General features: G+C 42.6%; 1 long non-coding RNA gene across 1 annotated transcript; it reads left to right on the top strand.

The window, feature by feature from the left end:
* The first annotated feature begins 606 nt into the window (after positions 1-606).
* On the top strand, positions 607-2,847 carry LOC115475757. The gene is made up of 2 exons (XR_003943093.1): positions 607-644; positions 2,740-2,847. It is a non-coding gene; the product is annotated as an uncharacterized LOC115475757 (long non-coding RNA).
* The last annotated feature ends 11,098 nt before the right edge of the window (positions 2,848-13,945 follow it).

Genomic DNA, 13,945 nt, shown 5'->3' on the forward strand with positions numbered 1-13,945 from the left:
AATAAAAAAGGTATCATCTTATTTTCTTTTCCATGTTTTATTTTGTTTGATTTCTATTGATAACCTTAAGAGTGGACTAACACGGCTACCACACTCCTTCACTCAACGTGTAATTAAACTCTGGAATTCGTTGCCAGAGAATGTAGTGAAACCAGTTAGCTTAGTAGGGTGTAAAAAAGGTTTGGATGGCTTCCTAAAGGAAAATTCCATAGACCATTGTTAAAATGGACTTGGGGAAAATTCACTGCTTATAGCTAGGATAAGCAGCATAAAATGTATTGTACTTTTTTTGAGATCTTGCCAGGTACATGTGACCTGGATTGGCCACTGTTGGAAACAGGATGTTGGCCTCGATGGAACTTCGGTCTGAACCAGTATGGCAACACTTATGTACGTAATTGAGAATGATTTTGCATTGACGTGGCATCCAAAGTTAAGTTAGTATTTGCACAGATTTTTCTGAGTACTGTATCCTCCTATTTACATTGCATGAATCTGAACCTGAGCAAGCCTAGACCATTTTATTTCAAGTTTCCTGGTTTCATGAGTCTTGCTAAAGTATAAAAGGCCCTGCAGGGAACCTTAAACACCAAATTGAGATTGGTACGCAGAATTCATCCCTCAGTGAGCAAAAATTGATAGAGGTATGTATGAAAGAAGCTGCTTTGATGCAGGGGGCTTTGCAAGCTGGTGAGACATTATTTGACATTTATAAGGTTGATATCAGAGCTATGCTTTACAGATCTGAAAAAGTAATTCACTTTTGTAATTTTTCAGTCATCGCCTTTAGGGATGGGATGTTCAAGAACTCATAGATCTTGGCACCTCATAGAAAGAGAGAGAAGATGCAGAACATTTTGCTCAAAATACTTGAGCCAAACAGTTTATTGATGGCTGACTTGGCATCGGCTATGTTCAAATACTGTTTTAATGAATCTGCTAAAACTAGAATGAAATGAGATTGTGAAAATAAATATTTTAGATTTTCTATTTATAATCCATCTCTTTAATCCCTTTCAAAAGTTTCAAATTCTTGTGTCTTCTGACGTACTTGGTACTAAGAATGGGCAACTAAAATATTTGGAGGTCTTTTACTAAGGTGTGCTCATGTTTTTAGCGTGCGCTAAAAATAGGTGCTGGCTAAACATTAGAGACAGCAATGCATTCCTATGGGTGTCTCTAACGTTTAGTGCATGCCCAATTTTAGCGCGTGTCAAAAACATGAGAGTGCCTTAGTAAAAGACCCCCATAATGTTTCATATCATTTTACGTGACTTTTGAGGAAATGTTCGTATTTTTCAGGCTTTTCTGGCCATTTTGTCATTCTGCCAGTTTCTCATCATTGTTCACATTATTTCAGAACGAGGGCACAGGCTTTCTCTGAGTTTGTGTACTAGTTTGTACATGCAGAGTGCCCACTATTTCCACTTTGGGGGTCAATTCAGATGGTCACCTAAAGGAAACAAAATTTTGTGAACTAAGGGGTCTTTTTACTAAGCCATGCTAAAAAGTGCAGACACTTTTAGGGGCCCTTTTTTTTTACTAAGCTGCGTAAGCATCTACACACGTCCATTGTGCACCAAAATGGAGTTACCGCCTGACTACCTCGTGGCTCTTGCGGTAATTTCATTATTGGTGTGCGTCTAATAGGTGCATCTGAAAAATATTACCTACGCCCGGATTCTTTACCGCTAGGTCAATGGCTGGCAGTAAGGTCTCAGACCCAAAATGGATGCGAGGCAATTTTGATTTTGCTGCACGTCCATTTTCAGTAAAAGAAAGCCTTTTTTACAGGTGCGCTAAAAAATGGATTGGCATGTGCCCAAAACCTATGCCTACACTACTGCAAGCCATTTTTCAGCATGTCTTTGTAGAAGGACCCTTTAGGGTGGCAGTTAAATTACTGATTTTCTTTGGGTTTTTTTTTTGTAATGGCCACAGGCTAATTTCCACATTAACGTGTGGCCATTGCCATCAGGAGCCCATGTTGTCACTTATTTAGGAGGCAGTAAGGACTCCTGCGGTAATCAGGTAGCATATGTTAATGTGCCTGTTACCCGATTAGCGCAGGCATGCCTACTCTCCAACCCCAGACACGCCTCTCACGTTGAAAAATCAAATATATTTTGCAGCACGGGATTGGCATGCAGTAAGCAGAACGCTACCATGGAACGCCTCAGTGTGTCCCTTGGTAGTGCTTTTTTAGCCTGTGGTAGTCCCTTGGTAGGTCTAATGCACCTAAGTAAGAGGGTCCCTATATGCAAATTCTATAATGGCAATAGTTGACCATTACAGAATACTAGTGTAAGTCAGCATTAGTGGTCAAATAGCAATTTCCTAATTGCAACCATAGAGCAAAAACATCACAAAACTATGACTTTGAAATTGATGATCGCAAAGAAAGTTCTAGACTGCGAAAAAAGAATATGGAAAAATCATAGGTAGCCTTTAACCAAAAGTAACGTTCTTTCTGATGTTTGCCCAATCCACATGTCTGTATTTTGTTTTCTCTAGTATCACCATCACAAAGAGTTACAGGCTGATTCCGGGTTTTTAGAACTGCCTGATCCAGTCCTGGTTTTACTCCATTACCAGTATATACTTGTAGCTCCCTTTTCCCTGTTAATATTCTAGATGAGGTTGTTATGAAAATCTGGAACCAGCTGGCAATCCTATGATGTTAGCTTAATACATTTTTGATAGGTTCTCCCCCCCCCCCCCCCTCCTTATCTCCAACAGGCTGCTGCAGTGTCCAGAAACTAAAACCAAAGATGTTGAAAATGTGGAGTTTGGCCATTTTCTTGGGTCTGTTTGCTTTATCTGCTCCTGCGAAGGGTGAATGTGATGTGCAGAAAGTGAAAAGCCGTAAGTATAAAATAAGTAAATAAATAAAGTCACACCTTTTACTTTTGATGGGAAAACTTCATTGGAATTGGAAGAAGCTTGTCAAAGTACGCTAATCAGTGGCAGAAAAACCCAGTGGGAACAACCAAAAACAAAACAAAAAAACCTGATGATCCAGTAATTTACAAGATACAATCTTTTATTGTAAAATACCGTATGATGTAATCAATCTTTAAAGTTTGTATTACAGGTTGAATGGTTTCTTTCCTATTTTTATGCTGTAGTTCTTTTCATTAATTGTATAATCTGTATACCACCTTGTCCTGCTAGTCAGTGAATAATGAATAAATAAATGCATGCCGTTTGCATGTGTAAATGTTCCAAATGCTAGCAAAAAAGCACGTATATGCACTCACCTTTTGCATTATTCTATAAAAATGCACACATCTGTGCCAATGTGCATTTTTCAGGTGGGCACATGAGTAACCTATAGGTGAAAGAGTGGGGTGCACAGGTAGTCTGGGTAGTCTCGGCACCAGGGGTGTACCCAGACCTCACAGTGGGAGGGGGCCAGACCCCGACGTGGAGGGGCCCATTTTTGTGTTCCGCCCTGCTGTCGCTCTTCCGCTGCCTCACTGCCCCCTCTCCATCTCCGCCTTGCCACCTCACTGCTCCCCACTACCTTGCTACTGCAAATACCTTGGCTAGCGGGGGTCCCCAACCCCCGCCAGCTGGAGTCTTTGTCCAGCGCCAGTCTCTGGTGCCACCGCATTGCCTGCCCTCCTCTCTCTTCCCCTCATGTCCTGCACGCTCCTTTTAGTGAAATTGAGAGTTTAACTTAGAGAACATTATAAGTTATGAGTGTATATCAGAGTTTAGGCATATCCAGTTATGCTGGTATTCTGTAAAGGAATGAAGATGCCTACTTTCCTGTATAGAATATGTGCTTATAGAATTACTCCCCAAATGGTTATCATAAAACTGTCTGTACAACAGCAGATGTGGAGGGGCATTTTCGAAAGCGACATCCAAGTTGGATGTCCTTGCAAAAAGACGAAATCCAGGGGCGGGGAAACCCATATTTTCGAAACAAGATGGACGTCCATCTTTCGTTTCGAAAATACCGTCAGGGACATCCAAATCCTTAAATTTTGACGTCCCTAGACATGGACATTTTTGACTTTCGGCGATTTTCGAAACCACAGACGTCCATGTCAAAAACGACCTAATGCAAGCCATTTGATCATGGGAGGAGCCAGCATTTGTAGTGCACTGGTCCCCCTGACATGCCAAGACACCAACTGGGCACCCTAGCAGGCACTGCAGTGGACTTCATAAATTGCTCCCAGGTACATAGCTCCCTTACTTTGTATGCTGAGCCCCCCAACCCCCCCAGCAAAACCCACTACCCACAACTGTACACCACTGCAATAGCCCATATTTGTGAAGGGGGGCACCCAGATGTGGGTACAGTGGGTTTTTGGTGGGTTTTAGAGGGCTCGCTGTTTCATCCACAAATGTAACAGGTGGGAGGGGGGTGGGCTTGGGTCCGCCTGTCTGAAGTGCACTACAGTACCCACTAAAACTGTTCCAGGGACCTGCATGCACTGTCACGGACATAGAGGCTGGCACAACATATTTTGAAAGATGTTTTTTGAGGGTGGGAGGGGGTTAGTGACCACTGGGGAGTAACGGGAGGTCATGCCTGATTCTCTCCGGTGGTCATCTGGTCATTTTGGGCACCTTTTTGTGCCTTAATCATAAGAAAAACAGGTCCAGGTGAAAACGTCCAAGTGTTTGTCAGGGACGTCCTTCTTTTTTTCGATTATGGGTCAAGGACATCCAAGTGTTAGGCACGCCCAAGTCCCACCTTCTCTACGCCTCTGCCACACCCCCTTGAACTCTGGCCGTCCTTGTGAAGGAGTGCAGGTGGAGATGTCCTAAATCGGGTTTCAATTTGGACGTCCCTGGGAGAAGGACGTCCATCTTCCGATTTATGTCGAAAGATGGACGTCCTTCGCTTTCAAAAATGAGCTCAAAAGTGAACTGTTCGGGGAATATCAGGGAGAGAAGCAAGATTTGAACCCCGATTTCCCAGCTCTGTAAACCATTGATTTAATTATTAGCCAGTTGTAGTAATGGTGATATTTACTCTATGTAATCCCAGTTAAACCCAATTGGAATATTGACCCCAATGGTAATTGTTGAGGATATTCCCAGCATGTAGCCAGGCAGTTACCAGACAGAAAAAGTAGCTATCAGGAATCAACTCCATGGAAGATAACATGCAATGCAGTTAGTTACCTACACTTACTGAAGTGCATTAGTTATGGGGCCCTTTTACTAAGCCACATAAGCGTCTACGCACGCCCGACACACACCAAAATGGAGTTACCGCCCAGCTATCACGTGTCTCTTGTGATAATTTCATTTTTTGCACGTGTCCAATACGCGCATCTGAAAATATTTCGAAGGCACGTATTGGGAGCGCGACAAGTGGCTTTTGATGCACATAGGTCATTACTGCCCGGTTACCGCATAAGTCTTTACCGCTAGGTCAATGGATGGTGGTAAGGACTCAGACCCAAAATGCACACGTGGTAATTTTCATTTTGCCGCACATCCATTTTCGGCAAAAATTTTAAAAAGGCATTTTTTACAGGTGCACTGAAAAATGATTCTGCGCGCACCCAAAACATGCATCCACGTTACTGCAGGCCATTTTTCAGCGCACCTTAGTAAAAGGACCCCTATATATGGTGACTAATGATACGTGAGCAATTTTGGCTGTGCTGTCTTATTGTGTGCGTAACTTAATTGATTAATGAGCTGTTATTGGACACTAACAAGCAATTATCAGCATTAATCTATATAAATAATTCTCACCGCCAACGTTCTTCTGAAGCTCACTCTGTGGCAGGGAAACACTGAAGCCCTGTACTGTTGGTAGGCTAGGCTGTCAGCACGCACCACTCACTCTCACTCATAGACCCGCCCTCAGCCACGCCCCTTCCGGACATAATTCGCAAGTCCAACGTTCTAATGAAGCCTCAAGAAAATCTGCAACTTCCGAGGTGGTCGAGATCAAACTTTCCCCATGGCTGTCTGCCCCGCCCTCGCGTCACAACGTGATGACGTAGAGGGCGGAGCTATCACACTCAGTGAATCTCATAGCATCACAAACAGTATCCCCACAACTTCGGGATACTGCTGGCTACACTTAAGCCAAAACCAGCCTAGCCCGCCTCTCACTCTCTTCCTGGACCCTTCACTGCTGTGTGAAAGAAACAAAATGCCCTCGACGCCTCAGCTTCTGTGCCTCCGTATTGCACAAAAAAAAAACCAAACAAAACTATTCCCCACCGATTTCCGACCCCAGCTGAGGCTTCAAAACTGAAGGAAGGGATGGGACACAAACGCTGCCCTGTGAAACAAAAACAATGCCCTCCAGGCCTCAGCTTCTGTGCCTGCCTATTGCACAAAAAAATTTTTTTTACAAACAACAAATCACTGCTCTCTGGCCCAGATGCATCAACCATACGTAAAAAAATCTAAAACGTTAAAGTCCTTAACGAATTTGAAAAAACGAAGCATGCACCAAAAAAACAAGTCGCACATGTTAGGTGCGATATTGAAAAGTACAATGTATCAAAGATTCGCAATCCCCGTCGGTAATTGGCCCCTAAAGCATGCGCAGAGCAGCCAAGCGTTATGCTGGCTGCTCTGCGCATGCCACAAATGTCCAAAACAGCAAAAAAAAAAAAAAAACCCCACAAACACGTGGCTCCCCGGCTTCCCCCTGCATCAATACAAAAATAAACATACATCAAAAAAGGATCTGGAGGGAGCAAAGGTGCTCGTCAGAAGCGTCCAGTATGGAAGGCCTTCTCCCCCCCCCCCCCCCCGAGGTCGCCGCTGCTCCCCGCTTCTGCTGGTATAAAATAAAAAATTAAAACAAAACTAAAAAGTTTAGCAGCCCCGCTCCCCCTCCCTTCCTGTCTCTCTCTGTACTGCTTCTCCCATAGCTCCGCCTCCTGGCATCCTCCGCCCCCGTGCCCCGCCCCCTGAGTTCGTCGCCGCCACTCCCCCCCTCTACCGGACCCCCCCTCCGCTTTACCGGCCCGCAAAGCGCCTCTCACCTCTGTGTGAAGGCGCTGCACGGGATGGAACAGCTGATCGGCGATCACTTCTGCCTTCACCCACGTCTCTCTCCTTCTTTCTGTGCCCGCCCTCCTCTGACGTAAGTTACCTAAGTAACTGCCTTCCCCCCCCCCCCTCCCAGTGTGTCGGAGCTGCAGTTGCGGAGAGTGTGGCAGTAGGAAAGGAAAAGCTTCTTCTTGCCTCGCCTGCAGAGTCTGTCAGGTGGCTCTGTGCAGCTAGGATTTCAATGAGAGAGAGAGCGAGAGAGAGAGAGATTTACAGGTACACAGCTCAGATCTGAAGCTAGGATGTGCTTTTCATGGTCTGAATGGTTGTGAGCAGGGTTGCCAGGTTGAAAATTTTTTTGCCACCCAAAGGAGCCCAAATCCAGCCCAAAACCTGCCCAAACTCAAACCCCGCCCCTGACACCCCCACCCCCGCGTCATCACCCCCACCCCCGTCGTCATCGGCCCCGCCTCCCCGTCATCGGCCCCGCCTCCCCCGGCATCGGCCATGCCCAAAACGTCACTAACCCCACCCCCGCGGCCGAAAAAAACGCCTAAAAAACCGCCCAAAAGACACAAAAGAAGCCCAAAAAACCGCAACCCGCCGCGGGCAAAAATTTCCTGCGGCGGGTCACGGAAAACCGCCCAATTGGGCGGTAAAACCGCCCACCTGGCAACACTGGTTGTGAGCCTTCCTCATACTAAGGGGGCGGAGGATGCCGGGAGGCGGAGCTATGGGAGAAGCAGTACAGAGAGAGACAGGAAGGGAGGGGGAGCGGGGCTGCTAAACTTTTTAGTTTTGTTTTAATTTTTTATTTTATACCGGCAGAAGCGGGGAGCAGCGACAACCTTGGGGGGAGGGGGCAAGGCCGTCCATACAGGACGCTCCTGATGAGAGCCTTTGCCCCCTCCCGATCCTTTTTTGATGTTTGTTTCATTTTTTATTTTAGGCAGAGGGAAGCAGGGAGCCACATGTTTGTGGTTTTTTTTTTCTTTTTAAACATGCCAGGGGATTTTTATGGTGCAGGGGCCAGCGGGGAGATGACAGCTCAGGCCTTAACAACAGGTCTGAGCTCACTTAAATTTCAGACGGTAGATGATTCGTTGCAATCCTCGGTATGATTAGTGCATTCTGAATTGTCCACATTTCAGTGGTAGTTTCTTGTTTGCATTCCGTTTTCGTTAGCTGCTTGCTTCCTTGGAAAAAGGCCTTTAATGCATGCAAGGGTTAGGAATTTCCTTCCTTAAAGGGTTGTTAGAGGGTTGTTAAAGTTTAGTGCATCTGGCCCTCTGTGAGGAAACACATACAGTTTGCAAAACCTTTGAAGCACATCTTTTCCCCCTGGGACATCAACAGGTTTGTTTTTGTTTCTTTTCATGTGTTCATTTTCTGCCCTGCACAACCTTTTAACCTCTTTCCGGCTTTCCCTGTCACTTTTCACAATAGGGAACTACAATTAGCTGTGCTTTATTACATGTAATCCAGTTAGATTTGTGTGATAAACAAATAAACGTTACCAACAACACAGCCGGCTGATACAACTACACAGTAAGCTTAAACCAAGGCAAACACACTGTTTCCGGACAATCCACATAATAGCTCAGTAAGCAGCTTCTACTACAAAAATGGGGTGATAAACACTGAGGATCCCTAAATATAAAGATGGTATTAAAACAACACTTCCCCCGCCCCCTTTTTTACAAAAGCTTATCCTCAACACTTCCCAGAAACCATGCATGCCTCATGTAAGGTCATGTCCTTGCAAGGGCCATCTATCATATGCTTTCCAAATATAGCTTGGAGACATGGGCATTTTTCTACATAGGGGGAAAGGGGGGGGGGGGGTCCTGACACCTGACAGCACAGGGAAAGAGGGACCACAAGGGAGGGAGGGGTCCTGCGACCACACAGAGGGAGGGGGGATGTATCTCTGCCACACACACAGTGTCTATCTCACTCTCACACACTGTCCACCACACACACTCACGTCTCTCACTGTCTCACATTCACACACACTCTCAGTCTCACACACACACTGCCACCCACACTGTCTCTCTCTCACACCCACACATTCACTTTCTCTGTCTCACACAATCACTCTCACACACACTCTCTCAAACATACACACACCGAGAAAACCTTGCTAGCGCCCGTTTCATTTCTCTCCGATACAGGCCTTTTTTACTAGTTGGCAATAATTAGAATTTACGCACATTACTTGCTAAGCATATTCTATAAAGTGATGAGTGTAAATTCTACTGCATGGATCTCATAAGTGAGCATAACCATGGGAGGAAGGAGCATGGGTGGGTCGTTGGCATTCCTAAAAATTATGCGCAGGGTTACAGAATGCACTTGCTCTACACCTAAGTTAGGTACAGGTATTTACACCAGGTTTTACTTGGTGTAAATAGATGTGCCTACATTTTAGTCTCAGAAATGGCCGCTAGGCGTATTCTATAAACCACGACTAAATTTAGGCAAAGTTCATAGAATACGCCTAAGCACCATATATAGAATTTGGTCTATCGCTCTGTGTTATCTGCTACAATAACAGTTAATATGCAGTCTATGCGTCCTTCCTCTTTAGCTGTTTAACGTAGCAATTGCTCCCCACTTTTATGATGTTGCTTTAACTTAGTGCACGCCCACATTAACAGTTACCGTGTGGTAATTACTACAATAAACAGCAATAAATAGCTATATACAATTGTCTTATACCCACGGATTCTTTATATGGCGCTAAGAGCTAGCACTGAAATCGGCACACGTAGCTGATTTACGCACTTAACTTAATTGAGTAATGAGCCTATCGGTGCCGATAAACAGATGTTAATAAGCAGTTATTGGCACTAATTTGCACAAATTCGAATTTATGCAATTTATGCGGAATCAAACGCAAATTGGTCTTTTCTGTGTGGCACTCTACACTCTTAGGCAGTCATTCACTGGGATGATGTCACTTCTTTATCCATGTAAATTCTACTGCGTAGACCTCCAAAGGGGGTGTAGCTATGGGAGGAGCATGGACGCGTCATAGACGTTCCTAATATTTATGTGCAGTGTTACAGAATAACTCATTCACCTCCTGATTCTATATAGCGTGACTTGAATTGCACATGGAAATCCAGGGGTACTCTGGATTTCTGATTGCAGTTCAATTATCTAACAAGCCAATCAACGCTGATAATTAGTACATAAAAATTGACACAAATTGTCTTTAATTAGAATTTACGCACACAACTCACTAAGCATATTCCCTAATGTGATGCACGTAGATTCTATGTCCCATAGTTGAAAAGGGGGCATGGCCAAGGGCATGGAATGATGTGTCATGAGCATTTCTAAGATCTATGCCCGTCGTTATAGAATACACCCAGTCTGCGCCTAATTTAGGCATTGACATTTACACTTACTTGACGTAGCTGCCCGTGACCAAATCTAGTCACATGGATAGTCACTTGGTGTATTCTATAAACCACACAGAAGTTAGGCACATTCTATAAGGTACGCTTAGGCATATTTTTTTCCACGTGGATTTTTTTAGGCGTGATATATAGAATTTAGTCCTCTGCGTCTAAAGATAGGCAATGGGCATTTACACCAGGTTTTCATTGTGTTATTGCCTGTGCCTAAATTATAAGCGCGTGGATGGGTTTAGGCATAATTCTGTAACCCGTGACTAACTTTGGGCATGGTTTATAGAATACTCTTAGGTATGTTTTCCATAGGCGCCAATTTTTTTGGCACCAAATATAGAATCTAGCCCATACCGATTAATATTCGGCCAGTGACGGTGAACAATTTATTAAATGCTGGTCTGCTGTTGGCTAAATTACAGCTGGGACTTTTGTAACAGCCAAAGGTTATCTAGGTGTGGCTGAGATTTTATTTATTTATTTATTTGCTGCATTTATAAAGGTGAGTAGTGGAGTGCCTCAGGGATCGGTGCTGGGGCTGATTCTGTTCAATATATTTGTGAGTGACATTGCCGAAGGGTTAGAAGGTAAAGTTTGCCTATTTGCGGATGATACTAAGATCTGTAACAGAGTGGACACCCGGGAGGGAGTGGAAAACATGAAAAAGGATCTGAGGAAGCTAGAAGAATGGTCTAAGGTTTGGCAATTAAAATTCAATGCGAAGAAATGCAAAGTGATGCACTTAGGGAATAGAAATCCACGAGAGACGTATGTGTTAGGCGGGGAGAGTCTGATAGGTATGGGCAGAGAGAGGGATCTTGGGGTGATAGTATCTGAGGATTTGAAGGCGACGAAACAGTGTGACAAGGCGGTGGCCGTAGCTAGAAGGTTGTTAGGCTGTATAGAGAGAGGTGTGACCAGCAGAAGAAAGTGGGTGTTGATTGATGGGGAGAATTGAAAAAATAGACTTTTACTTCAGCAGATTTAGCCCATACGCAGCAGAGCTTTAGAAGTGTTAACTCCCATTTTTTTTGTTCTCTCTCTCTCTCTCTCTCTCTCTTTCACACAGACTCTTGAATAAAAGATTCAATTACTCTCTCTTCTTTAACTTCCAAACAAAAATAATGTTTACTTACAGTTTCTTCAGATAACTATTTACATCATACTTGCAGTAGACATGGTAAAACTACTGAATACAAAAATTCTGTCAGTTGGTTATCATACAGCTTGAAGAGAGATTGCTAACACCATCTTATGCTGACACAGACTGACTCACTCTCAGAGCAACTAGAGTGACTCAGACACACCCACAAGACATTACACTATATCCAATGACATCATAGCTCATAGAATTGTTGACAGTTAATGCATGCAGCACTTGTCTTTCACATATTCCTACATACCCCTTTCACATGCATTATTGTCCAACAATTCAATTCTTATATATTTATTTATATACATACAGTCCTAGCTTTTCTCGTAGATTTTCAAAATTTCTTACAGCTAGCGGTTTCGTCAAGATATCAGCAATCATTTGGTCAGTTTGTTTATATTGCAAACTTATTACTCCTTGCCTTGACAATTCTCTGACATTATGGAATTTTGTTGCAATATGTTTTGTTCTAGACTGTACCCTGTCATTTATTGACAACCTTATACAGCTTTGATTGTCTTCAAAAATCTGTATCGGTCTCTGCTGTTCTATACCAAAATCTGTACACAGTTTTTCTATCCACATTAGTTCACGACATGCTTCAGACACAGCAACATATTCTGCTTCTGTGGATGATAAACTTACAATGGTTTGTTTATGACTTGCCCATGAAATAGATGTTTTTCCATACATAAACACATACCCACTTGTGGATTTGTAATCTGAATGATCTCCAGCCCAATCAGAATCACAGTAACAAATCAATTTCTGATTACTATTTACCGGAATCACCAATTTATAGTCAATTGTACCTTTCAAATATCTTACCACTCTTTTTACAGCAGTCCAGTCAGTCTTAGTAGGCTTGTTCACTCTTCTACTTAAAATTCCTACAGCATTCGCTATATCAACTCTGTAAGTGGTAGTTAGATACAAAAGTTTTCCTATTGCAGATCTGTATAGAATGTTATCTGGTAATGGTTCCCTTTCAGTTTCATCCCTCTGAAAATCTGTGGTCATAGGTGAACCTACTGAGTGTGCTTCCTGCATACCCATACTTTCAATAAGATCATTAATCTTTTGTTTCTGACTTATTAAATAAGAACCATCTTTCTGTTTTTCAATATTCATACCTAAATAGTATGACACATTTCCAAGTTCAGTTATTTCAACATTCTGATTTAAACACTTTACAATGTCTTTATACTCTTTTTCACTTTCACTTGCTATAAGCAAATCATCTACAAATGCTAAAATGTACACACAATGACCTTCCTTTTGTCTAGTATACAAGCATTTATCTGCTTCTCCTTGCTTAAAATCTAAATCAGTTAACATTTCATGCATTTTCTCATTCCAGCATTTTGCACTTTACTTTAAACCATATAAACCTTTGTTCAGTTTACACACTAAATGACTGTTATTTGTATTTATGAAACCTTCTGGTTGTTTCATATACAAGTCTTCAGATATATCTCCATGAAGAAATGCTGTTTTAACATCTATGTGTTTCACTTGCATTTTCTTTTATGCAGCTATGCTTAGGAGAGTTCTGATTGTTGTGTGTTTCACTACTGGTGCAAATACTTCATCATAATCTTCACCATATTTTTGAAGATAACCTTTTGCTACCAGTCTGGCTTTATATCTTTCTACTTGTCCTTGTGCATTTCTTTTCAACTTAAATACCCACTTGCATCCTATGGCCTTTTTGCCATGGGATAATTCAGTTAAGTTCCATGTTTTGTTTTTATGCAACGCGTCGATTTCATCTTGTGCAGTTTTTTCCATTCTTCTGCTTCTTTTTCAGACATTTGATCAATTTCATCCCAAGTTAAAGGTTCTTGTGCATCATCAGAAGTTGTTAAATAAGATAGTCTTTGGGGTGGATTACCTCGATTTTCTCTGGATGAGCATCTGACATTTTGTTGGTCTGACCTCTCCGTGTCATCTGAGATCGAGATTCTATCTCCAATCATTTCCCCTTCATCAGTGGTACTGTCTTCAGTATAAACACTTTCTGTATCTATTTCATTTTCTTGTTCCTCATTAGAATCAGAAAAATTATTATCAGACAATTCTGGTATGTTAGTGTTTATAATCACCGGGATATTGATTATTGGTTTCTTTTCATATTCTGGATGATAAGGTTCATTTGGAATTTTCCAGTCTTTATCAATTTTTTTATTTTCATCAAAATATGTGATGTGTTTTACACCAACAAATCCAGTGTTTAGATTCAGAATTCTATAACCTTTGTGACCTGAATCATAGCCCACTAGAATTCCTTTTTCTGTTGTGGAATCCAGCTTATGTGTCTTCTGTTTCGGCACATGAGCATATGCTGTACTTCCAAATATTCTTATATGTGACAGATTTGGCT

Source organism: Microcaecilia unicolor, chromosome 8 (assembly GCF_901765095.1).
Source record: "Microcaecilia unicolor chromosome 8, aMicUni1.1, whole genome shotgun sequence".
Lineage (NCBI taxonomy): Eukaryota > Metazoa > Chordata > Amphibia > Gymnophiona > Siphonopidae > Microcaecilia > Microcaecilia unicolor.